The sequence below is a fragment of the Pezoporus flaviventris genome, unplaced genomic scaffold, assembly GCF_033815535.1.
Source record: "Pezoporus flaviventris isolate CSIRO_AGI_PZ_B2104156 unplaced genomic scaffold, CSIRO_AGI_Pfla_v1 ptg000035l, whole genome shotgun sequence".
In the NCBI taxonomy this organism is placed as follows: Eukaryota; Metazoa; Chordata; class Aves; order Psittaciformes; family Psittacidae; genus Pezoporus; species Pezoporus flaviventris.
The window spans coordinates 13,698,027-13,725,859 of NW_026892583.1; the positions used below are offsets into that span (position 1 = coordinate 13,698,027).

General features: G+C 38.4%; 1 protein-coding gene across 3 annotated transcripts in view; it reads left to right on the forward strand.

Annotated features, from left to right (window-relative positions):
• SIPA1L1 (signal induced proliferation associated 1 like 1) overlaps window positions 1-27,833 on the forward strand; it is a 223,505-nt gene that overhangs the window by 10,471 nt on the left and 185,201 nt on the right. For 2 of the 3 annotated variants that reach the window (XM_061462655.1, XM_061462657.1), the window contains exon 2: window positions 10,495-10,597. The exons of the other annotated variant lie outside the window; for it this stretch is intronic. The gene's annotated coding sequence lies outside the window, so the exon portion shown is untranslated. The remainder of the gene's footprint in view (window positions 1-10,494; window positions 10,598-27,833) is intronic. 3 annotated transcript variants of the gene reach the window in all.

Genomic DNA, 27,833 nt, shown 5'->3' on the forward strand with positions numbered 1-27,833 from the left:
AGTTTTTAACTTTGTTAATTAGTGCTGAATGTCAGCAAGATGAACATATGCAGTATTAATAAAACTACTTGTGAAATTAAACTGTTGTCATTATCTCAGTGAATAGTTGTACTGAAAAGTTGCTTGACACTTTTCCAGACAAAAGATAATTAAGAAGGGCTTACAGTGTGCCCCTTGAACTGTAGCTATGCTTTGGGAGCTGATCATCTGGTCTCAGCCACCTCCTTTCTCTGAGACTCTAGATGGTCTGGCTGCAGGGAGGACAGTTTTAATAGCAGTGTACATCTTTGAGAGTACTATTCTTGGTGCCTTGTGAACAAAACCCAGTTGTCCTAATCTCGTAACTACATGAGGAATTGGCTGTTGCTTCTGGTAAAGTTAGTATGACCTGCTCTGCTCCTTTTCTGCGTCTCAAAGGGTGCTGGGGAAGTGTAAGGGGTATGTGTGGGGAAGGTTCTGTAAGTTGGTTTTACTGGTGGCAGAAACAATTGCTTTTAGGATGTTGTTTGATTTGCTTATGCTCCCAGTTTAGAGAATACTACCTGACTTGATTAAAAAAAAAACCAAACAAACCCCTAAACCAACAAAATATGGGAAGTGAATCAAGCAGGATAATCGGAGCACTGACATGTTTTATACTTGTCTGTACTTTCATGGACTGGAAAGGGCCAGAGCCCTAATCTGACATTTTAGGCAGAATACAGAATCATGTATATAGCTAATGTCGTGCAGCCTAGTTGCGTGGTAATTGTGCTGCTCTACATTGAGTGTACCTGACTTCGCTTATTTATGGCTACTAATGAGATTGTATTTTGGTGTGATATTACTGTAATATCAGTGCCTCATATTCATTCATAACCTCACTGACTTTGTGAAGTAAGGAAATGCAAATGCCCTTGGGCAAGTCATTTTAACACGCAAATGAGAAGTCTGTAGGAGTGTTCCGAGCAGAAGCTGCCTTGGGCTTTAGATTTCATCTCGCTATGGATGAATTTATTCATAACTAGCTGTAAAGCTCTGCTGGAGACTCTTGAGCCAGTTCTGAGGAATCTAGTGTATGTCTGCACTTGTCTGCAGTCTGCTTTCTGCTCCGAAGAGTGGCTTTGCACAGCTCAAACCCTGCTATTTACTGGGAGCAGCACCTAGCCTTGTGGGATCTCCTGTACATCAGTGTCTGTTAGCAGAGTTGGGCAAAATCATGAGTTCTAGATCAGTGCTCAAACTTGTCCTCTTGCTTTATTTTATTATTATAGATTTAGCTCACAGTACCTACATGGCACAATGCAACCTTATGCTGGTTTGTAGCTTGCAGGCAGATAGCATTTAATGGCAGTAGCCATCAGCAGTATTGCATATGAGCTGGCTTGCCTTCCTCCTCAGTGGAGCTTCCTGAGCTTGGGAACAGCGTTGTGCTAATGTGGCTGTTTCATTTCTGGTTCTGGTGTTAATCCAGCAGTTTTAGTTCAAAGGTCAGAAGATCAGCGGTGCCAGCATAATAGCTGGTATGCTACGAATTAAAGTAATACTGGAATAGATTGCTTTGGATTTTAATTGCCTGCTAGACATCCCTATCTTGGTGAACTCTTGCACATCTTGGCCTGTAGCAACAGAAAATGAAGTAGTCTATAAAATTGCAAAAAGAATAACAGCACACAAAGTAAGTAAAGGAAACATGTAGAAATTGTTAAGTCTAAGGCAATTAAAATGTATTCTAAGATATTCCTTTAAATCTGGGTGAGTATCTGGTGTGGGCTCTCAAGTAGCATTCAGGAAGAATTATGTTTAGAAGTTACATGTGAAGTACTGGCTGGCTGTCTCTGCTGACACTGTGCCCCGTGAGAGTCAGTTAGTGTGCCTCACCTCGTTGCTTCCAGTTCTGCTTTAGTTTCCATCTGCTAGAAAATGCATGGATGATGTTCTTCAGCTTAGACCTAACTTGAGTGTCAGTGCTGTGTGACAGTCACTGCTGAGATTGCAGTAGCAGTATCCTAGATTTCTGGTAATAGGTTTGAGTCAAGGTTGTCCTCAAAGCTTTTGGTTTTCTATGGAAACCAGATTGGGTGGTTATTCTCTCTGTGATCCTACCTGCCTGCTTTTCTCTAACACTTCTTTCTCCCTGACCTCCTAGGTATTTTGAATTCAATGGCTTTTGTTCTAGCCCCTTACTCATACCTGTGCGTGAGTCGCTGGGTGGGTGAGATTGAGTTCCAGCAGTGGCAAGAGCTGGTTTTAATTGCCACAGCAGCTGTGTGATAAACAGCATCGCATGCTAGAAACTTCAGCTGGAGTGTGTGTTCTTACATGTCAAATATGAGAGAGACATTTGAAGTTACCATTTGTTCTGTATAGATTCTATTTGCTTTAACTAAAGCAAAAATAAAATGTATACCAGGTAAGAGCATGACTTACTTGCATTAAACAGTATTTTAGACTATGATTTTTATACTGGAGTAGATATTATGCACTTCCCTGCCACTCATAGCAGTTTGGTCTCGTGTTTTGGTACACTTGATAAAACTTGATCATGCGCCTAAGTCTCCTAAGTCTGGTAAGTTTGATTTGAATCAAACTTATCATGGTTGGTGATGTGCTAGTGCAGAGATTTGATGTTAATGGTTGTAAAACCAGTGTTCTGCATCTTTCTGACAATTTACCAGTGTTTGAGAAGGCTCACTTTCAATTTTATTTGTAAGTAGCAAATAATTTAAAAGACTCTTCTTATTCAGTACTCGAATGATAAAAAAAAAGGGTTGATCTTTGCATGCATTCTACAACCACAACTGTCTAAAGTTATGGGAGGATGCTTTCAAATGTGGTACACACCGGTCTTTGTTACGTTTACCTTCATTTTGTTCACCATCCATTCTTAATGTTATGTCAGAACCAAAGCCTATTTCTAGTTTTGCAAAAGGGAAAAAATAATCCTAGTGAAGCAGATTCTTGTATTGTCTTTAGTCTTTCTGATGTGTGTGCACAAGTCCATGGGACCTGATGAAATCCATCTGTGGGGCCTGAAGGAGCTGGCAAATGAAGTTGCTAAGCCACTGTCCATCATATTTGAAAAATCATGGCAGTCAGGTGAAGTTCCTGATAATTGGAAAAAGAGAAATATAACCCCCATTTTCAAGAAGGGGAAAATAGATGACCGGGGGAATTACAGACCAGTCAGTCTCACCTCTGTGCCTGGCAGAATCTTGGAGCAGATTCTCCTGGAAGGCATGCTAAGGCACACTGTCGTTGTTTAAGACCAGCTGGTTACTCGGAACCGCACAGCAGCTCACTTCTCCACCTCCCCCCTTGAGCATTGTGTACAGTTCTGGTGTCCTCAACATAAATAGGACCTGGAACTGTTGGAACAAGTCCAGAGGAGGGCTATGAGGATGATCAGGGGACCGGAGCACCTCCCGTATGAGGATAGGCTGAGAAAGTTGGGGCTGTTCAGCCTGGAGAAGAGAAGGCTGCGTGGAGACCTCATAGCAGCCTTCCAGTATCTGAAGGAGGCCTGTAAGGATGCTGGGGAGGGACTCTTTGTTAGGGACTGTAGTGATAGGACAAGGGGTAATGGGTTAAAACTTAAACAGGGGAAGTTTAGATTGGATATAAGGAAGAAGTTCTTTACTGTAAGGGTGGTGAGACACTGGAATGGGTTGCCCAGGGAAGTTGTGAATGCTCCATCCCTGGCGGTGTTCAAGGCCAGGTTGGATGGAGTCTTGGATGACATGGTTTAGTGTGAGGTGTCCCTGCCCACGGCAGGGGGGTTGGAACTTGATGATCTTAAGGTGCATTCCATCCCTAACTATTCTATGATTCTGTGATAGATACAAACCCACAAATCTCTGTCTGGAGAATGCTTAAAAAAACCCAACAACTCATTAAGATCTTTTCCTCTAATGGCATCATAAATTCTCTATTTGGATCTGTTTTATTAGACAGGGCTTGGAAATTGGGGCTCCTTCTGAAGGCATTTACATATTTAAAGTTCTCAGTAATTGACCTTATTCTACTATGAGCTGTCATTTGTGTTTCAGTACATGAATTGGCCTTCTCTTGAAATCTTTAAAGTCTTTGGACCTTCCTTTGGGAAAGGGTAGAACACTTTTATAGGCTTGTGATTAAGTGCGTTTTTTTGTTCCCCCCCTTTGTTGTTCTTTCCCCCCAGTAGTGGCATTTATCAGTAATGTTTAGAAAGAGGAAGAAAGAATTGTCTTAGTGTTTCTTCTTTTTCATGTGTGGTGAAACAGGAGTTGTCTTGTGTTCACATCTTCCCTGAGCTGAGGAGTCATTCCTTGGCTTGGTTATTGGATTTCAGTAACTTACGTTTATGATATGGTACAGGCATCAAAGAAAACGCTCAAAATACTATGAAAGTATAGCTTAGTTTCTATGGATGTGTGTATACAGATCTCCCTGGATTTATGGAGGCTTCACTGACTCTGCACATGTGGGACCTTGGAGATCCTCTAGTCCAACCCTGCTGCTCAAAGCAGGGTCAGCTAGAGCAGGACTTTGTCTGGTTGAGCTCTGAACATCTCTGAGGATGGCAACTCCGTAAACAAGTCTCTGACCTGTTTCAGTGTTCAGTTGCCATTAAAGTGTTCTTTTTTTCTATATTTACAGGATGCTTCTGATGTTTTATGTGCTGCAGTTGTATATCTAAACACTGCTTCAGCACGGTGCCTGTCAGGAGTCAAGGGAAAAGGTTCTTCAGGGTACTATTCAGAAACTGTATTTCATTGTTTGATATTTATTATTTTTCTGTATGTGAGCTACATAGCAACTGCAAGCTGGAGCTGCTTGTTGGATCTGTCCATTAGATAAGGAACAGAATGACAAAATCACTTTTTGATCGGCTTGTCCGATACAACACTTACCTAATGTGTTACACTTTCTGAAAGCTTTTAAATATCATCCATGTCATTAGTGTCTTGCTAGCCTGTAGAACCAGGTGACATAGTCTTTTTACAGCTGTGCACCAAAGTGTTCATTCTTTCTGTGGAAGGTGGACAAATGCATGCTTTAGACTGAATCTTGCATTTAGTTTGATCCATACATGTCAACCAGTCTGCTAGACGTCTGTTTTTCTTTTCTGGAGATGTAGCATGTTTTTTCATATGAAAATGGGGGAAAAATGCATAAAGACAATTTACAGCTTCGTCTCTGTACCTGCAGAAAAGATTGGTACCATAGCCTGAACTGTATTTCTTCAGGAAAACTGGTATTTTGTGTGCCTTTCTGTTCATTCTTCTATTTATCACACTTCCAGTGGTAGCTAACGCATATCTTGGCCTTACAGTGAATTTTACAACTTGCTTTTAGGTGACATTGTTTTATTATATCAAATATGATGATGCACAGGTGGTTTTAGTGTGGAATGAGTGAGGTTTTCAAAGCCAGTGTTTTGTAGGTCTCTCTGTTGTACTGCAGTAATTCACAGAATCACGCAGTACAGTTAGGGTTAGAAGGGACCTCTGGAGATGTAGTGCAACCCCCTGCCAAGGCAGGGCCACCTAGAGCAGGTTGCGCAGGAATGCATCCAGATGGGTTTTGAGTGTCTCCAGAGAGAATCAGTAACTTGAGTAATCAGGATGCAGCAGTGAAAATTAAGATGAAAACTTTTATAGGTAGTCTCAAGACCTGTGACTGATTTAGGCTGAAACAGGGGCCTCTGGAGGTCACCTGGTCCAACCTGCCCTGCTGAAAGCTTGGGCAGTGTAAAGTGGAGGTGTAAAATGACAGTGGGCTTAGCTTGGTATCTGCTATAATCTCCCTAGGTAGGTACAGAAAGGAAAGTGATCCCCCAGGTTTTCTCCAGAGTAATAGACCTAAGTGTCTCAGCCTGTCCTTGTTCCTCATGTACTTCAGCCCCCTAATCCCTTGGTGATCTCTCTGCTGAACTTGCTTCAGTTCATCTTTCTTACACTGAGCAGTCTGAAACTGGACACACTTATTTAGCGTGTGAAATGTCACCAGATTTAGACAGAGCACTGTAAGCACTGCAGGGCAAATATTGTTGACTTAATCTTTACTATAGCTTGAGATGGTGCATTTTCAGAAATGCCTGTTTTTAGTCTTTGACTTGTGAGGAACCTGTGAATAACTATTATTATTAATTTTTTTTTACCATATCACTGTTTCCAGAAAGGCTTATTTGCTTTGTCTAACTTGTCTAATTTGTAGCCAGACTTGTTTCCTGCAGCCTCAGATTTAATCAATATATTTCTCACGCTCTAAAACTTCTTTCTATCTAAATTGAACTGGGTAGTCACACATCATTTTAGTTACCCTACTGATGTATTTTGCCTTGTGTGGCATGTTATATTGGCTTACATTGTTTTTCTTGACATCGGGCATCAAGCAAACCATTGTGGTTGTATGATTTTTTGAGTGGAAGAAAAGTAGCTTTATTCTTAAGGTCTGCTTTCAATTTATAAATTGCAGGGATGTGCATTGCACCATATTTCAATGCGTCATAGTTAAAAGTCTGTAAAAGTCATACCAGAATAAATGTTTATGGAAGAAATGGGAAAGTGGGCATTCTCAGGAACAGGGATTAGGGGAACAAAAACGGTGGTGGGGAACAGGGAGGAGACGGTGGGTATATTACTGTCAAGCATTCATCAGTCCTTCACGTAACTAGTGGAAAAAGACACTCTGCCCTTTCAGTATCTTTTACCATATAGCTCGTGACATCCAGCAGGCTGGGCGGTGCTGCCAAAGCAGGAGCTAGCTGCGATGGATCTGTTTTGGTGCAAAGTCGAGGTCATCCATTCAGACCCTTGGCTTCGTTTCAGACTGCTCTTATGGTAATGTTTTTCAGTCCTATCACTTTGATTTTTGCCAAAGACTAGCTTGAGCTAAAGTCCTCTTGGGACCTGCACAACATTATTTTTGGCGACTGCAGCACTTGTGCCGTGGGCTGTTGGCAGGTTGAATCACTTGCTTCGTTTGTAAGATACCATGTAGTGTTTCAGGATGTAAGGACAAATCAGCTTGCAGCCTGAGCTTGTCACAGCTGTCTTGCCTTTCACCTCATGGGAAAAGATTTATCAAGAGTAATTATGTCTAATTGAGCCTCTCTTACTGTCTTGCCAATGTTTCTTTTTTTTCTGTTAATTTGATCAGTGGGCATAGATGAGATAAAAGTGTAAACAGTGCCTCTCTGAATGGCTTCATGCTTCTTGGATTATTTAAATGATTCTTTTAATCTGCTGTGAAATTATGTGGGTTGTCATGTGTAATTTCAGCTTAACTCCAGTTTTCTACCTCTTGGACCGTACTTTATTCCAATGAGGAAGGTTTGTTTATTTTTTTTCCATCTGTATAGGGCAAACTTATTTTTGTAAGGCACCTGCAACTTGTTTTCTGTAGGAACAGGAGTGGGCTTTTGAAATTATAATTTGCTCTTTTAAAACAACTTGTAAAAGTGTGCACTGTCCATGAGAGGCTGGTCTGTGTTAAAACTGCAGCCAAGGCCATTTCTTTAAAACATCGGAGTAGTGCATGTCAGCTTTTTTTAACCTTTGTTTTATGTGGATGCAGGTGAAAATTGACTTCTCCCCACCCTATGCTCACCTGAAGGGTTCACGGTTATAAACTTTTTCAAGTTGGGAACAATTAAATGCATTTCTTATAGAAACTTCACTGTTCAGGAGCTTCTTAAAATGACACTGAAAGTGAAAAGGTTTATCAGCTGAGTATAAGTATAGCTAGTAGTGGTACTTTCTGCTTCTTTTTGATGGATTTTGTTTTTGTTGCTCAAATTCCTAACCTTACTGTCGAAATAATATTTATAGTAGTCATGAGTCAACTAAAACTAGCTAAACTTGTAGCAACCTACTTCTTAGTTTATATATGTAATTCGTGAACATTTCAGGAGAAGACAAGGCTGCATTTTAGGGTTGGATGTCTCTGCCTTAATTTATATGAAATAGAGGTATCTTTTAGGGGAAGCTGTGGAGATGTTTTTGTTTTTGAGTGAAGATCTGCCTGGTGTCTTGGATATCTTGAAATATAAATGGTATTTGTATTTTGAGGATGAGGAATTGGAAGATACAGTTAAGAGGAAGGGACATAAAACTCTCATTACTTCAGACTTGAGTTTTCTTTGAACTGCTGTGTAAGTGGAATTTATTGTAGGACAGACAAAGTGAAGAAAATTTCAGTATGGTAAACCTGAATTAAATTTTCTTTCTTTGCCACTACGTGCATTATTGAACTTTTTTTTTTTTCTGTTAAAACCTGGATATTCTTAGTACCAGAATATTAGAATGGCTAGAAATATTTGACTTGCAGCCTAAGCCAGTCTTTAGTTAGAGAGGGAGGTTTCATATATGTGGGGATTATGCAAAAACTGCTGTCACCCTTTTATTCTAGGACAGTGGTATACCAGACAAACATGTAAGATATGCCTTGGCTGGAATAGGTGCATTAAGTTGGCTCACTTTTTTTGCTAAGAATGTTGAATCTGGAGATCTCACTGTTTGTATTTCTGTTTCAGTATATACCAGATGCAGGTTTATGGAAACTAAACTTGCTTTAAAGCAACTATAGGAAAGGTGAATGTCCTGTTTTTATTTAGTCTCTAGCTTCTCAACTGGCAAATTTGAAGGAAAAATTCTAGCAGATGTAAATGATTTTAGTTTATCTCCACACCCTCAGAAAAAGCCTCAAAAACCATGTAATGCCACCCTCCCTCTCAGAAAGCTGGAAGGAAAGTGGAGAAATTCCTGGTAAAATGCTTTCCTTATCTTGACAATTGTACAGAGTGGTAGTGCTGCTCTTCCTGTGCCCATTTGCTTGTAGAAGGTTCAGTGTGCCTCATTGATGGCATGTACAGTGCTCTTACCATGGAGTGCCTGGAGAGGCATATCCCAGGCTGTGATATGCCTCTTGCCAAAAGTAATGCATCAGCCTGGATTGAGCTGAGTGCTTTCCCTTTACATGATGCATGAAACTGTAAGGGATGCCTGTGTTTACAGTTCTTACGCTTGATCATAAATTTGTGTTCTTAGTTGCTTGTGACTTTATCAGACTGATCAAAAATTGCTCAAGCAAATGGAATTCTTCCAGTGCTGAGGAGCTGAAGGTGCTAGTGGGGCACTAGTATTTTTCTGCAAACGCAATGTAAGGTTCTGTGGGCAGGTAGTCAGCATTGCTGATAGATTTTTATTTAGGCTGATGCTTTTGAGAAGTTGTGTAAGATTGCTTTGGTTGATGAGTTTCATCCTTTCTTGACAATTGTTTCTATTTTCCCTAGTGGGAAAATATATGATACCAAGTACTAGCTTCATTAATCTGTTTTTGTGCATAAAATGGAGGCTGTTTTTGAAAGTTAAATTCCACTTTGCATAATTACATCCCATGCTAAGCAAGTGGATCAAACAGTCATTAACTGAACCATTGACTAGTGGCCACTGGTAGAGGAGAGAAATTAATGGGCAGAAGGGGTCTGCTGCTGTTGAACTCCAGACCCTGTACCAGGTTGCCTTTTGGTTTGTAGCCTTTTCCAAGAAAAAATGCTACTGATTTGGCATACTGCTTTATAGTGTGGCTACTGATCACTGCATCTCCTGAAAGGTACGCCTTAATGCTAGCTTGCAGAAAAGTGGAAGTAAAATCTGACGTTGGCACATGTGCTCCAGGTATAACATTTCCATATTTTTAAATTGAAGCTAATAACAAATGTTATTAATGCTTGCAATTTTTGTATTTTATTGTGATTATGACTGTCAGTTAACTTGCATGTTAGAAGTTTCTTGGCTGTATACATTTGCAGGCACATAAATGTTTCATTTTTAGAATTTGATGATTTGCAGGTTCTGGTCATATATAAAAGGGAAATTGAGTTACAAAACTTGAAGTAAGCCAGTGCATCTAAAGCTACTGCTGTACCACTGCTGGCAGACATTACTAAAGGTCCCATTCAGTATCAGAGGAAGGGGGAGAGAAACCACCCACCACCAAGCACAAAACCATGCGTTATTTCTGCTAACGAACATACGGATCTGGCAAGTTCTCTTGCCATCTTAAGGTATCTGTTCCTGTAGCAGAACCAAGTGGTTTAGGGCTGAGTTACTCCAGTGCTTGTTGCTGTTATTATTATGGGATGTGAATGGGTGATATTTCAGCAGCACGAGTTGAAACTGGTGGCTCAGGTGAAGGGTGATCTTGCCAAAAGGGATTTTTTTTTTTTGTTTTAAACAAATTGCACCAATTGATTCCTTTTGTATAACTGAAGGAATATTGAAGCATATGGTGCATCCATAATTGAACTTGCCATGTACTTTAATTCAGTTTCAGTTCCCTCTGTGGATTGGTCAATTGCTTGTATAGTTCCAGATGTAAAATTTTTCTCGATAAGTCTTTTACAAAAGAACAAGTTTAAAGTACATACTTTGGAGGAAAAAGGGATTTTTATTTTTTTTTAATGTATGTCTGTGTGTGTCATGATGCTGTTTCCGTAAGATCACATCTCGAAATTTTGATGTATTTTAGGTGAAAACCATTCTTTGGACTGGACCAGATAATAACTCTAACAGGAATAAAAATCTGAAGAATTCTGTGAACCTACAGCTCTCTAAAGGAATTGATGAGCGGGGTAAGAATTCACTTATCTTGCATAAACCTTACCCTTGTGGATATTTGGCTACTGTAATACAGAATATGCCACTTCCTGCTACATAAATGGAAAAAACAAAGGCAGTTATGAAGGGTGAAGACAGCAGCCACATTCAGTCTTCCTCTTTGCTAGTATAAGACAAAGTATCATCATTCTGAATACTTAAACCTGAAAATGGTACTGGCAGGCGTGAAGTCTTTTACACAGTACAGATACACGGTGGCAGAATGTAAAGTTTGGTGAGGGAAAGATGAATTGTTTGGTGTCTGTTTACTTCAAAATGTAAGAACAAAGTGAAGTGCTGTGTTGGCTATGAAATTGGGGGAAGTAGAGCATTTTTTTTAAACTGGCTTTAGTATATGGGTGTCATGACTCAAGAACTTAAGGGAGTTGCTCTGGGTTTGGAATACTCTAAAATGCATGCATGTCATTTGAATTTAATATCTGACAATAAAAAAAAGAGCTTTTCAAAGTTTTGCCTGATAATTTTTTTTGGCAAGCAGTAGAAAGCTCACATTGTAAAGAAGCTTGAACAGAAAAAGGCTGACAGCGAAGCTTCTTGTTTCTTCTGAAGATCTATCTGACAGTGTATAGTTAAACTGTACTGGATTTTTCTCTTATCCTCTTGACTTCTTTAGCTTCATAGCTATAGGTGATTCATTGTAACAGCTTCTGACCTTCTGTTCTTGGGAGCTCTATGTTGTTAATGGACCAAAAGCAGAATGGCTTTTTAAAAAATACATTGTGGGAATTTAGAGTGTTCTTGATGGACAGGAAGGATAATCCTGTGGCAGAATTGACTTACTATAGTGACTTTCCACTTTGAAGCTTTTATTTGTACCAAAGAAAATGTAGTTCCTGCAGTGCAGTGCGAACATGGATTTAGCTTAATTTTTCTTTTTAAACATGAAGAATTTCTGTGCTTGACATGATGGAGCAGGGGGAAAGTAATTTGCCTGTGTGCAGGTGGATCTTTTTCCTGTTTCCTAAAACAAGGACAGCTGAGGGAAGAGTAAAGGTCATTTGAATATACTCACTGCTGTTACAGATAAGCTAACAATAATTTAGGTCCTCTTTGCTCCTTGCAGATTAGAAAATTACTGAAAATGTTAATAATGTTTTCCTTAGTGCCTTATTTTGAGGAGTACTTAGATTCTTCAGCACAATGAGTTCAGTTATTCTTCCCTAAATTGTTTATACTTCGTCTTTAATTGCAGTTTGGGCCATTTTTGATAGAAGGTTATTTTGTGAATTTATAAGCTTCTTAGGGAATCACTACTTAAGATGAACTATATGGAGTTACCCCTTGTTAATCTATTGCATACCAAACGGCCCTCTTTTCTGAATGTTAGCCAGTCTCCAAAGGAGCAATGCATGGTTAAAATAGAATATAGTTGTGTTGGGGCTTTTGTTTGTTTCTCTTGTTTGGTTGTTGGTTTTGTTTTGCTTAACCTCGTATAAGCACCTAAGACTGAAATGTGTTAAAGTGCTGGTTTTGGAAGCTGAGATTTCATTCACTTTCCTCTGTAGTTTTGATGTTGACAAATGTGTCTCCCAAATCTGACAGCCTAGGAAGGGGACTTGCAACTTAATGTAATATGATGAGCTAGGGTGATGTGTGTGTCAGATCTGTACCTGAAACTGCATTATGACTGGCCTTTTTTACTGCTAGATTTTGCTTCTAGGCCTCCCTCCCGGGTATGTCACTGCTGTACAAGTCATTGAGTTTGTCCTCTGCCTCATACATGCTTGCACAATTCAGAAGGCAGGAGAGAGGCAAGAAGCTGCAGCAGAAGATTTGCTCATCAAACCACATCCTAAAAATAATGTGGTGATTTTAGGTGTCTCTGGGTTGCCTTCTCTGAAGACCAGCAAAGCTAGTAAATGTTTTTAATGAGCAGCATACAGAACTGCAAAAGGAAATCGCTTATCTGAAAATCTGAAAGTTGGTATAACTTTTATTTGTCAAACAAAAACCATAGGTTATAAAAAATGCAACCTCGGGGGTATAGTGCAGCTGTTGTCTCATTCTGAGAGAATTCACAGCCACAATTTTTCTGTAATTCTCTTGGTTTTATATCCTTCTGCAGTGAGAATGTTAATTGAGGCTGCTGTGGGTCATTTTGGACACTAGAAACTGGGATAAGACAGTCTCTTTCTTCACACAATACACAGCTGTTGGATAAGAATAATCTACTTACTTTTTAAACTGTACTTGAAATCTAAAGGTGACAGAGTCCTTGGTTTTCCCTTCATTTTTTTCCCCTTTTTCACCCTTCACTGGGAGTGCATCACTCCTTTCATTTGTGAGTACAGTTTGGAGGTGGGGGATCAACCCACCTAAACATCATCAGTAATCTGAGGTATTTATGAATTTTCTGCATGTTCCTTAATGAAACTTACTGTTCTGTTTTTTCTTTTGTTCTCCTTCTTCAAATCTGTATTACAACAGCATGGGTGTCACTGCAATCTTTGTGTCAGATTGCTTCTGTGAGTGCATTCCAACAGGTGTGTTGTTTTTGTTTTCCTGGCGTTTATTTTGCAATTTACTAGGAGCATAATGCTTTATATCTGTATTTCAGTCTAGTTCGAACAAGTTTAGCTCAAGTAGTGGTTGAGTTGTGGTTTTGATGGAATGCTTGTTCGGCAGGCTTTGTCTGTAAGTGCTTTGGTGTTTTCAGCACATATTTTGGGGCAGCCATAATGCAGTTGCATAATCTTAAACTATGTGTTTTACAAATAGCAGATGTTCATAAGGATTGAATGCAAGCCTTGAGCAGTTGAAGAATTTGGTGCATGATCATGTCAGCATCTCAGGCTTTATTTAAAAAAACTGTTTTTTTTAATCCATTACATGTGTAGTTCAACCTAATACGAATCTTCTGATGATGCAGTAATGTGTGGGATTTGTTTCAGGTTTTTAGGGGCTCCTTACTGAAGTGTCTTGTTCAGCTTGGGTTGCTAGTCTGTGGTTTCAGGTGACTCATTTGTGATCCTTGTGACATTCCACCCTCTATTCTGCCCCAAATGGTGGCCAGGAAACTTTGTTTTAATAGGGGAGAGTTCTGATCACATTCAGGAAATGCTGAATATTGTAAACACTGAAAAATGAGAGAACCACACTTGTTTTGATGATCTGAGAGTGACTTAGATGCTTATTGTTTGAAACTGTTTTACATGTGGCAGTTTTGGGGCCTGTTAAATCTAAGACTTAAATACTGCTAAAGCTGTACATAACAGCTCTCCTCTCCCCTGTTTTTTAAATTCTTACTATGAGGTTAAAAATGTAAGAAATGCTGTATTGCAAGCAGTTATTTTTAGTTTTCTGCTAGCTTCAGGACTGCCAGTGCTGCAGATGACAGATTTGGGGCGTTATATTAATAAGTGCCTGAGCCTCAATGAATTCACTTCTTGACTCAAACTATAATCCTGACCTTGATGATGTCCTGTGATCACAATTATATATTGTGGAGAAGAAAGTTGCTTTTAAATTTCTTGTTAAATTCTGATTATTGAGATGTCACCAATCCTTGAATACCATAGATGACTTTTTCCTGCTTGTGTTCATGATTTTAGCTGTTGCTTTTTTAGTTCTTCCAAGGCTGTAATTGTCCTTAATTTTTGTTTGTATGAAATCTGATTGTTTGTCACTTTTTCTCTAGTCTCTCTATTATCTTTGAACAATGTGAGTGACAAACAGTAGTCAAGAACAACGATGGTAGATTGTATGTAGCAGTGATTTCTGTTTTGTTTTCCTTTCTAAAGTATCCCAATTCTTTTCACTTGCCTTTTGAAAGTGGAAAGCTGATATTTTCAGTGAATTATCCATAGTGACTTCAGTTGTTTTTTTAACTTCCTGAAGGCTTAACAAATGTGAAGCCTGATAATATGTAGATTCACTTGAGGTTATTTTTTCCCTTCCTTTAAAATTTGTTGGCAGTGGATTTGATTTCACAATCAGCCTGTCACTGTGTAAAGCTTCTGTAGCTATTCACAGAATCTTTCAGACAAGATTCTTCTGACTAATCTGAGAATCTCACACTGTTTAGCTTTGCAAAGCTTATAAAAGTTTCTGTATCTGTCAGTTTGCTTCATGTTGCTGAGCATGGGTCAAAGTGGAGATCCTTGAGAAAGCTGATCATTGCAACATCCTATTCCCTATTTCATTTTATTTTATTTTATTATCCTTTGGTCATAATTTAAAAAAATCTCACTGCTTCTGCCATCTCCCCCTTCATGTTTATTGCTGCGTTATAATTTCCAGCTAATTTGTTATTCTTTCAGCCTTTGAGAACTTGGTTTCTTTAAGACCCTTCAATGAGAGATCTTGCTGTTCTTTTTAACTTCTGTGTATATTCTTGAACTTTTTGGATATATCACATTGAATAGTTTTGGATGCTAAAACCATCTTAAATGGCTGGGCCACTCTTTCTGGAAACCAGGGTGCTTTACTATGTACATTATTGTAACGAAATTATGATGTTTTTCTTTGAACAGGCAAGCAAAGTAAGATGAATATAAAAAGTATCTCTAGCGGAGCCAAAAGGCACACCTTGTAGTTGTGGCAATAGCATGAGATAACTCTGAATGCGTTTTAACCTGTTTCGTTATGCTGCCTCAGTTTCATTATACTGCCCAGGCTGCTGCACAGTAGAACTGGAAATATTTGAAAGACACACGTTCCCTGCCAGTTGTGAGGCAACCACACCCTGGCTTGTTTGCTCTTATGAAGGTGCATTTTTAATACTGTAAACAGTTCCTTGTGGTTGCTGTGTAATAAGCTGATTTAATGAAGTTTTTGAAAGGAGCACATACTGTAAATCATAGCTTTACTTAACAGGTTCTTTTGTTTGAACACTTTGAACTGTTGAATAAAATGTGTGGCTGCAATTAAGTTTAACCATGTATGTAGTACTGTGATACAGCTGAGGCAACTCTTTGTGTCTGTTCCTTGTACTCAGGTGGTGGGGAAGTCTCCCAGGGTGCTGTGTTCCCCAAACCTTCCTCCTCACCCTCACTGACTGGGTAAATCAATATCCTCCAAGTTTACAGGCACATTTTAGACTTGCCAGTTCTCCAGTAACTGGCTTGGGTCCCAGTAGCTGGTCAGAGCTGTGCTACTGTAGAGAGGTGCCTAGTATGAGTGTTTTGAGAGCCAGTGTGGTAATGTGAAATAGTAATTTGCAATTGATTTTTGAGCTGTCTGAGAGGCATCATGTTGGATTTCACTTAGCAAGGGGAAGATGCTTAGAATAATTATACTCTGTTTGCCTTTAGAAGTATTTCTATAAGACTAATATAAAACATGAAAAAGGAAATCTATTGGTTGGCCTCTAGGGTTGCAAAACTTCAAATATGCTTGTGAAGTAGTACATGAGTGAAGTTGTTTCTGATAGTGTCTCGAGTGATACATGTTAATTCTCAAGTGATGTTCTGAGAAGTCACAATCCTAATGTAATTAGTGTTTTGTGGATGATAATGCTTGTGTAAGTTAATTTTGCTTTTGAAAATTAATTGCAATTACAGAATGATGCTCTGTGATAAGTATGTTCTCTTGTGTTGCACAAAAAGTAATTATGTGACTGCAAGATAAACCAGACAAATCCTCCCAAGATTTGTGTTGGTATCCACAAAGAGAAAATCCTCCTTTTTTGAACTTGTTCTTGGACATGAAATCATGGTAATATTGGGGATACTTGATACTTTTACCTAAGAATGACTTTATTTTGTGGTCGCTGGCTGCATTGCTTTCTACCAAAGCATCTAGTCTTTTATTTCTGGGTGCGTCTATAGTTAAAAGTAGTGCCTGATGGTGAAAATGCATACGTTGATCTCTCAAAGTGTGCCCTCAAAACATAATTATTGCTCAGTAATAGACTAAGGAAATCTTTTATAGTGTAACAGTGCTTTTTCCATTGTTGTATAGGTTCCCATGGAATTTAACAGTCTTGTTACCTTGAAATGAATTCAGATATCCCAAATCATTGTTGCAGATGGTCAGCAAGCATACATTTTTATTTAAGTTTTTCTGCTGCTTAAGGAATCAGTGAAACTTTTTTTGTTGGCAGCTCAAGTGCTAAAACACAGAATGGCATTTTCCATAAAAATGTACCAGATCATACAACTGCTGTGCAGTGATCAAATAGTTTTGTCTGAAGTGTGAGGAAGATGGGAAATGAACTAAACATGTTGTTCTGTGCACTTGGATGCCTTCAGTTTACCTGCTTTATGCTTTTGATTACTGCTTGTCCTTTACTACTTTCTATATTCCATACCAAGGTAGGTCCTGGGACTCTGCTGTAGTTCAGCAGCAGTTCTAAGAATCTGCCTTGGCTTTCATAGATAAGATGGTTTACAGGTAAAATAAATTTACGTACAGTACTTGAAGATTTTAGTATTATGAAGGTGGGGAAAACAAAAAAATTCCAAAACCCTGCCTAAAAGCTTTTATGGGTAAATTTCCACAAGCAAATACTCACTTTCTTGTGTCTTTTATTTTGAAATTGATGCTTATAGGGTTCTTTTATTTATTGCTACTGACCTTCTCTGCTGATGCTAGTTGTTAGTCATGACAACTTCTGTACAGTGTGGACTGCAGGCTGACCATAAACTGCAAGCTGATCATAAGGAACTGAAGATAACCTGTGAATTGACTGCTGTAAGGAACTGAAATTAATCTGTGAACTACTTCATCCAGGAAGTTAATAATGGTCCCTCCAAATTACCTGGCTGCCATTGTTACTTGAAATGGAGCAGTTTTGGGTAATCTGGGAGAATATGAAATTTAGGAAATTACATGCTATTTCTAGATTTGAGCAAAGCTCTACTGTCGTTCATGTATATTTATATATTTGCATATGTATGCATATTTTATTCAGAAAAACCCCTACCTTCTCTGTTCTATAAAGAAGAGTACTACTTTCTGCTATTTATTTCTTGTTAATTGTTGGGGGAGGAAGTAGAGAGTGTGATATGACTAACCTAGATTGCAACTATAGTATTAATTATTTTTTATACTGACTCTTCACTGATAAAAGAACAACTTAAATGTATTTGTTGTAATTAGCTGATGTAAGTAATTACATTCTCATTACACTTCTATGATAATCTGAGTTTTAAAAACAGAAGCAGTATTATTTCAGTATGCCATGTTACTGTGTGTAATAGGCTATAATAAAACAAAACTAATTTTGAAACTATATTCAAGAAGACTTTTCTTCACACTTTGAGTTTTGTGTGCCAGTAAAGAAATTCTAGCAAGTTTTTTGTTAGTTAATGGATTTGGCAATAAAAATGTCTTGAAATTAATTCTAGGAATCTGAGGCATCCTTGACACATTCAAGAAAACAAATATAATGTACGTACAGTTTAATTGTAGATGAGATCAAGCCTCACTAGCTTACGCGGTCATGGCAGTTGACACTATATGGGGTTTAGCGCTGGAGCTGAATCGAATCTCTGTGGGCTGCCTGGTGCAGAACAGTGTATTTATTTAATGACGGGCTCTATTTCTGAACTTCCCTTGGCAAGCTGCAGTTGGCTATTGAGGTTGAAAGATTTAGTGTAGGATTTTAATTTTCTAAACCAATGTACAAAATTTTAGGGATAGCTTGTAAGATTCTAAAATTGGGAAGTTGCTAAAACAGAAAATAGTGCTTTTGACTAAAACGTATTTGAAGTAGTCCACTGATGAAAAAATTATAAATATCTAAAAATCATAAAACTGAAAGCCTCCTTAGCATACGTGACTCTGCCAGTGAAGATAAAGTCAGGAGCAGGTCTGTTTGACGTTTCAGGGTTTCACCTGTGTACTGTACTAAGCCTTACTGACACATTAAGAAAAAGTAGCATTGTATTCTTGGATTTCTGGATAGGTTTCATTATCAGAAGGGTTTAAAAGCAAAGCTTTGTCGTTATGACCGATTAATGTACAGTGCTGTCCTGCCAAAGATTGTTATAGTTTTGGTTATACTCTATAACAAATTATGTTGAGATCAATACTGGTAGTAAGAATTCTAATTTTAGACTTGTTTCATTTTTTTCAGAGTTTGCATTTCTGAGGTAAGTGAACTTTTTATTTGAAACTTTCTTCACTTTTTCTTATTTCTGAGGGACAATTTTCAAACATATCTTTTGAGTATGAAGTAGGTGAATGCTGTGTTATAGTGACTTTTATTTACGGTGGTACACTTGTAAATTGACTAATGTCTTACCTTGTGTTTTGCAATATATGTTAGTGACTTTTCATTGAATTCTTAAAGTATAATTCAAAAGCAGAAAGCTTATCTTGGGGGGCGGGGGGGAAGGAAGGGGGAAAGAGTGTTACCACCTTTTGAAATCCACTTGTTTCTACAGCATAATTTCATGCAAATATACAAATGTTTAAAAAAGGAAGTTTTGAGTTGATGACAGTTTTATATGGATAATGAGCAGAAGACTGTTTTATTGCATTGTACAACTGCGGTGGCCATGAACGTGTGCATTGAACTTTTATTTATTGCTCTAATTTATAAGTGCCCACTTTCTCTTTGTGGAGACACAGGCTGATATTTTGTATGATAAGTATTTTTACTGTGTAGAGTAGGGGTAGAAGATCTTTTAGAGCCAAATAGTGTGATCCAGCTTCATTTACCTTATAGGTGCATAAAAAACAGCTATGAAGTTTAAACCACAAAGGCAATAATCAAAGAGAATTTATTTTTCCTCCCAGTTCCTAGAAGAATGGTAGAAACAAGCAATACAGAACAACTTGAGAACTTAGTTCCTGTACTAAACATTATTCCACCAAGACTGGCTTCTGCATTATTGTAATAATACGTATTATTATAATCGTACATAACCATGTATTTTTATGTATGTGTATATGTATCTTTCAGAGTGCTTATGGTCTTCATACTCTACAAAAAGAGTTGCTGGATACTGTATGTTTACTGTCATGCCTGGTTAATAAACCTATTTCATCGAATAAGTCCATTTGTTCCTGAAAAGTGTCTGGTTATAGAAATCTGAGTAAGAAAGTTTATCTGATAGCTTGAGCTATGAATTAGGCTTGCAGCTGCATGGAAGTCCTGGATTTCAGGAAATCAGCTTTTGAGGAATTGAAGGCGGTATGTCTCTTCCCATATTTAATGGTTCTATTCCCTGCTACTAGTGGTCCTATCAGAAGTATGTTACTCTGCAGAAGATATGCTGTAAAACGTTTATCACTTCATATGCATCTATAAAGGACAAACTCAATGGACAGACCTCCGGTACTGTTCTTTTTATCCTTTTTATGAACCAGTCTTTCCTTCTGCTCAAGATACAATTCCTCATCTGTTTCCAATGTCAAAGTATAGACAAAGAGCTTTGAAACCAGCAATTACTTCAAGGCGTGTGAGAGAAATATCTTGCTTTGGAATCATCAGTCTGTTTTTGCTCATGCTCGCTGTGTTTATTGTATCTTCTCCATTCTTTAGTGTTGTTTTTTTTTCCAGTGAAAAATAGGGCAGGGTAACACAAACACCATTTTAAAGTTATTTATTTTGAGTTACAAGGCCTGAAGACTTTGTTACTCAGCAAGTGAAATTAATTTTCAGAGTATGGATTCTGATGTTTGCGTACGTCTTATATACTAGGCTTCAGTTTGGGGTAATATTGTATTGGCTTCAGTCCCCATGTAGCACAGAGCTGCTTTGTGAGGAGCACTGACTTCTTTGTAGCCTGCCAAAAAGTGTATGTGGGTTGGCGGCACAAATGCCATCCTTTGGATGGAATTTTTTGATGCCAGGATTAAGCCACAGAAAGTGGAAGGAAAAAACAACAATGCTGAATCTGTTAAAGTTAGTCCCTCAGTATATATATAGTGAAAAATAAAAGCCAACGGTTGCTTGATGGGTGTTTCTTAACATTTAGACACCATAATATTTTCCAAAGCATTTTGAATTGTGGGTGGTATCTTTCAAAAATAAAACAAAATTAAACATTTCAGTAAGTCTGCTGAGTAAGCATTAAATATTGAAAGTAAAAATTACCTAGTTCTTTTAAGTTCTTTGCCTTCTGTCTTCAACTAGAATTTTGGAGTTACCAGGTGCTTTGCAGTTCGGTATTTGGTTTGCTACCTCAAGAGGGAATAGTACTAAAGTCACCATGTTCCTTGATCCAAGTTTTGTGGTAGCTGTATAAGGCTCTTAAAGTTTGTGAGCACAAAAGGCAGGGTGAAGGGCAAGTCATGTAAGTTATTTCATGAATGCAGTGGGATTCGAAATGGCTGAGAATATAATGTTTTCATTAAATATCCCATTTCCTACTACATAGTTTTCTAGCACAGATACTGATTTCCCTCGTGGTGGAAACACATTGTTCTGAAACCACAAGCAAAAAAGTAATTCAGCTAAAATTTCACAAAGAGTTCTAAAATTAGAAACCTGTATTGAAGGTGAGCTTTGGTCCGTGTAGCAGGTTGCAGAACTGAGTCCTGAAATTCTCTAAATGTACATCATGTTCAAAAGGCAACTCCCACAGTGCATGCAGTTGGAGAATGTTCTGTGTAGTTTTGGTTTCAGCCAAAGGTAAAACAGGGTCCCATGCCTCACCATAAGGTTGAGGCTTTTATCAAAGAGGCAACCTAAAATTGCACTGCTGCTACAGAATTTCTTTCTGCTGAAGTGTTATACTTTCCTTCCTTGGAATAGTATTGTTAGATTGGCATATAGACAGTTAATCACACCAGGTCATGGATCTGAGCAGGCTTTGTTTTTTTGGCTACTTTTATTTTTTTGCCTCTCAGTCAGAGTAGCAAAGTGATCCAACTTGCTGCTTACTACATACTAGTGTGGACACAAGGGAGGTCTGAAATTGTGTGGCTGAGACAGAGCATCTTCTGCCAACCAGTGCAGTGCTGGGTAGTCCTAATGCAGTTGTGAAATTTCAGTATTTTGCTTCTTGTGGTGTTACAGAAATTCGCTTTTGCACATCTTAATATGATCAGCCATGTAAAGCTTAATGAGCTCAACTGTGTTCTGAAATCTTTTTAAAAAACTTCCAAATTCTGAATCACTCTCTTCCTTCCTTCCTTCCTTTTTATCCTTTACAGAAACAATCAGAACTATTTTCTACAGTTTTGTTGTATCTGACCAGTATTTTCTGTATCTGACCAGTATTTTCAGAAAGCAGAGAATTATGATAGGTTGGTGTTCTGTGGTGTTTTTTTTAATATAACAAATCTGCAAGACAAGAAAACACTATTGCCTGATAGGGCTTGTTCAATTAAAGTAAAAAATAAAAATAAGAAGTTTGTTTTCATTTTAAATAGCAATAAAGCGTATCAGCTCAAAAGAGCTCTTTGTGCTGGTTACAGTGTATTTTTGAGGGAATGTATTCAAGTAAATGTCATATAAAGGAGCTATCAAAATCACAATTGGTTTCAAAAAGTACACAGCATTTTCTGAGTATTCAATTCATTGTTTTCTTGTTTGGTATTTTGTTTGCTATGCCTTCATAAAAGATTACTATATTGTGCCTTAACTAGATGTTGTTTTTTATAAAATGCATTGTGTAACTTGTTTGTTCCTTGGCTTCCTTCTGCGAAGGATGTCCTGTATTTGTTTACATCTGTGGATTGCTATACTTTCTCATCAATGTTGTGATTACTATTGCATTTAATATTTTCACACTTTTATGGTGAAAAGATTTGACAGCGAGTTGTTGGACTGTTCATCACAGATGTTTTGAAAAGAGAGCTCAACTAAAACCAGTGGTAAATGTGAAATTAGCAAATATTTCTGAAATGAGTAGTGTGTTAGACTGGGGGATGTTCAGATTGGGTGCACATTGGCTGCAGAAAGAGAGGTGTGAAGCAGACACAGTCACAACATGTAAGTATTGTTAAGAGAAGGAGACTCTTGTGTAGGGGCTTTGTGTGACCGTGTTAGGGTTAGGGTGCAACAGTGTTCTGGCAATTCTGGATGTGTATCCTCCTCCTTTCCTGTTTGTACTTCTGGAAAAAAAAAAAATAAACCATGCTGTTCAGTAGAGCTTCTTCTAGGCTTCAAGTATGCCCGTTTGGAAAGTAAAAGTGGCAGAATATCTCTGGATTTGTGTCAGTTTCTTTATTCCTTGCTTCCAAGTAGGTGGTTATCAGGAAATCTTACAGTCCTGAGTCTGTTAGAGATAAGAGGAAAGAAAGAGTGCTGGAAAACAATTTTAAATCGCTTACGTGAAATTTAACTTGAGATTCTGCTTTAGAAAAAAGGCCATATGCTGAAAAATGTCAACACATGTTCATAGGAATGAGTAATTGTGAAGTGGAACTTGACTTAGCTCCCTTACTGTTCATATTCAGTTAAAAATCCCTTAAGATTACTTTTTCTAAGGTAAATTGCTGATGTTTGTTTGTCCAGTCCCTTAGATAACTAAATCTTGTGGTTGGTACAGAATAGCACACTATTGGGCTGTTAAATAGAAAAGATAGGGATGATTTCTAAATGAATATGCTAAAAATAACTTTCCAGAGCATAGACTTGAGTGCTACTGTGAGCACGGTGCAGATGCTCATAATTGCCTTAGTGAACATGATGTATTCTTTTTCTATTTAAAAAGTGGCAGTGAAGTGTGCTCTGTCACTGGTGCTGAATGCGCTGTTTCATTAGGAATTCATAGTTTTGTGTCTGTGTTTAGGAGGATCTTGGGTTTAGTTTGTCACTGAGCTGAAAATACTGAAGTGACTTCTGGATGGTGTGGGACAGGGCTATATCCAGGGTCATCTGGCCAGTCTGTTGGTGTGGAAGGGCACCATTTGTTGTTGTTCCCCCCCAGTATTTATAACGGACAGTTTGCTGTCAAAAATACTGCCTGCTTTGGATCTGGAGGCTAGAGGATTGCTTTTGCTCAGTCGTAATTAAATGTATTTTCTACAGGATTCTGAGACTCTACCTGTGAACAGATAAGGAGCAGTGAGGAGTGAAATAAGGACTGGATGCTTTGGCTTGCTTTGAGATGCTTGTGTTTAGAACCAGTTCTTGTTTCCTTGGGTTTATGTTTTACCATGTTTCAAGTGCATTTCAATTTATTATAAAAAGCATTTCTAAACTCTCAGAGGGTATACTGTGTCTTCAGCTGCAGTGCTAGCTATTTAATAATAGCTTGGACTGTACTGTAATGAACGTTGTAAATTTTATTATGCGTTTTTTGAAGTTTTTATTTCTTTGTTCACCTTCTTTGTCAGGTCACCATAAAGAAAAGGGTGTTGCCTTTTAATTTTAAGTTTAATATCTGGTAAATTACTTTCAGGCATGTGGTTCTTTTAAAAGTATAAGACATTATAGTGAAAAGGAGTTTGTCTGTACAAAGCTTTATTAGAGGCTACTTTCTGCCTCCCTTGAGAAAATTTTATGAAGGTGGGAGGGAAGATGTGAAGTGGTTTAAAGTGCTGGATACTTTCATTAGTTACCTTACAATTCTTCACTTTATACCTCTGTGCAAGTGAGAAAGAAGTCTACACCTGTTGGTGCATGCCACTGCAGTATGACTTCTCTAATTCTCAGAGAAAAATGCCATATAGAGACAGACCAGAAGTGTCTTTGAATAAGGTCCTGTTTATCCCTCCGCCAAGTAGTTCCCCCTCCCCATCTTCCCAATTTCAGCCGCATGGATTGTGCGAGTGCTGTCTCTGTAAGATAGGCTGGCTTGGCTGTTTGCCTAACCTGCCTGGCTGATTTTTGTCCTTACTAATTTAGGTCTCTCTCATGTCATCCTTGGCTGTAAGCAAGTGGTTTGGGATATTAATACGTTCAGCTAAACTGATGGTGTACAAAGCCAGTATACCTGGGACCTGGATTTGCACAGTGAGGTTTGGTTAGATTTTTCCTCTCCTTTTCCGCCTTGACTAAGTTCTCTATCAAATGCCTGTTCTGTAGGGCACAACGTGACAACCAAGGTTACTTACGTTATATGGAGAGGTGACAGTAGCATGTCTGAGGAAGACAGCAAAGGGTCTTCTTTTCAAAATTTAACCTTTGCCTCCTACAGTTTTTACATGCAGGGGATGTGTTTGATGTTCCTAATTATTCGTTTTAAGTAGTGTTGATTGATTAATAGTTCATAGAACGGTTCATAGAACAGTTTGGGTTGTAAGGGGCATTTAAAGGTCCCAAATACTCATCAGAATATTGCTGAAATGGAGCCTGGGTTGGTCTGTTGTACAGGTGTGTTCTCATTGTGGTAGGCCTTCAAGGAAAGGAAGGGGCTAAATTCTCAACTTTAAGTGAAGCTTATGGCATGAAGCTTCATGGCATGTTCAGTTCCTGCAGATCTCAATGTGCATTGCTGGGCTCAACCGCTTGTTTAAGCCAGGTTTTTAGCAGTACTGTTGTTCGGATGTAATTAGAATGCTTTGTGCAGTATGCTTTGGTCCTAATACAAAGAAAACCCTGCTGCTTATTTGAAGAACAGTTTCCCTGCAGTTAGACTGGTCTGTTAAATAGGTTTAAGATGTATGTTTAAAAGCATGTAGTGAATGAGGAAGACTGGAAAGGGCAACCAAATGAGCACCAGGCAGCATAGCAGTGAGGAACAGATACACAGGTTCTGGTTGAGACATGGGGCTGTCTTGGATCAGGTCCCTGTCTGTGATTTCTGTTTGTTTGGAAAGATGGAAAACTATTATTTCTTTTGTAAGGCCTAACTAGATGTTTGTGAAAAGCTTTGAGAAGCTTTTGATTAATGACTGTATGCAATATGTGATTATTTCATGCGGAATAATAGAGGGTAGGAGGAGAAAAGCTGGCAATGTTATTCTTAGAGCATTGTGAAACTTAAGGCTTTGTTGTTTTTCAGATGCTGTCTTTATATTTAAATATAATCAGTTGCTTCCCCATATCTTTAGCTCTTCTAAATCAATAATAAAACAAGGAAGAGGTATATCTACCACTTGAAAAGGGAGGAAGAAAAAGTGTAGGGCCATCTGTATGTAGTTTTGGCTTCTTTTTAAAAAAATATAAAAATATTTAAACTGGTTTTGCCATGTTCTGCTTTTACCAACATTTGCAACCAATATATACCTGCAAATATATCTGTGAAAACTTACTGGGTTTTTAAATTTTTTTTTTAACTTTTCCTTTTTGAAAAGCCTCCAGTAGCTGGTGAAAATGTTTACTTGCAGGCTTTTCAGTATTGGTTGCTTAACTTCATATAACTGTAGAGCAATACTCTGCCTCTCCAAATGTAAAGTTGAGTGGCTGTTGGTTTTGAACCTCAGACTCTGATTTCCCCACCCTGTTTTTTCTGATCTTCATTTACCATGGTAACCTCTTGGCTGGAGTTGCTTTTCCTTTTAACATGCCCCCAGCTTCTTTTGCAACAGAAAAGATGTTCCTGAGCAGGTTGACCTGAGGAGTTCTCTCAGCTGTGGGTGACTGAACCTGGGCCAGGATTTGGTAGGGAACTTCTTGGGTGTGATGGAAAGTCATGGTCAGGAGGGCCAAGGACACTGTCCTGCAGAAGCGGATCAGCAGAATTGCAGGAGGCAGATGGAGGTGGCTGCTCTGCCATCTGTTGCCTGCCACGGGGCTATGAATTGGATACGTTAAATGGCCTGGTAGTAAGAGCTCTAGGTGGAATTCTTGTTGAAGTACTTCAGTTTCTAATTTCCTTTTTGTATTAAGGGAAGAAAGGAACTCTGTAGTTGGAAACAGTATGCTGGAGGCAGAAGCCAGTGGGAGAAGTTAGAAACTTACCTACCATGGTGCTGACTGTGGAGTACTTTCCTCGGCAAGAATTCTGCCAGAGAAGTAACACGTGGTTTGTCAGCTGAATGTGGGTGGCATTTAATGTGAAAATTGTCAATAGTAATGCTGGAATATAATGAAAAACAGTGATAATAGAGAGCCATCATTTGTATGGGAGCTTACCTGTGGGAGGGTTGTGGTGAACAAGACTCTCTCTTCAGAGTTTTGTCATCGGTGTATTTGAGAGAAGGAAGAGGTTGCTTTGGTAGAAATACTAACTTGTTCCCTAAAGGCTTTTAAAAAAATCTTTTAAAATCCTAAGTTGGTGCCACCAAACAATAAGTTCTTGCTTTCTCCAATAAATCTGCCTTTGTGGTTTTGAGAAATGCACAGCAATATTACTTTTTATACTGTATTTAAACAATGCCTTTGTAGTGGGTGAAGAAATGAAGCCGATGAAGTATATGCAACTCTTGGAGAAAAAGAAACCCTTCCCCCCCAAACTGGAGTCTTCACCTTCTTCATCACCACATGAAAATTTTCTTTGTCTGAAGTGAAACAGATTTTGGTTTAGTTGTTAAGCTTTCAGCTCAATTAGAGTTGCACTATTTCACGGACTGTTTATCAGAGGAAGTTTTGGTAAGTGTAGAACTCTTGTAATCTAAACGTGTGTCATGGTTGAAGTGGAGGACAGTATGCAGTTGTAGATCACCTTTTAGCCATGTGATCTGACAAAAATCTGAATTAGGGGGTAGACTTATGTTAAATGTATAAAAATGTTTCGCTGGCATTTTAGGTTTCTTTGCACTTCAGAGTGTTAATAGCATTTAAAATTGTTAAGAAATTAATTCAGCATGCAAGAGACACCATTACACTTCTGAAGATGAGACTCCATGTTTTATGTATCTGGTAATATTTCTGCAGGTCTTTATGATACGAAAAACATGTAAGACACCTTTCTGCTTTTTTCAGAATATATATCTTCCAGTACATAGAATGTGGAATGAAATTTCTTTTAGCAAAGGCAATAAGTAATGAAACAAGAATTTTCAAGTAACTGCAAAAAATTAATTGGGAAATGCAAAAAAAAAAAAGGAGAGAATGAGGAAAATGGAGGTAAAGTAGACCGTAAAGGTATGGCTTGAACTGTTGTAAAGCAGGCCTTAGGTTTAGAGTTTCTTTCTTTCGGGTGGTGACAGAATGGCAACAGCAGCAGCAGGGGTTTTTCTCTTGAGGGAGCTACAAACTTTCCTTTAAAACCTGTCCATTAAATTGGTGAGAGTGCTAAGACCTGCTGTTACTGCTATGCTGTTATTGTTGCCTGCATGATTAACCGGTTTAGAGGGTTGTATATTCTTTTTCCAGGTGGAGGGGAAAAGGATTCCAAGGTAGATTCATATTTCAGTGCATTTAAAATTTATGCTTTATTGCAGTAGGACACGGGTTGCTGCTTCTTAACCATCTGTACATACAGGTAGGATGGGCTCAGTTTTCTCATGGCAGAATTGAAA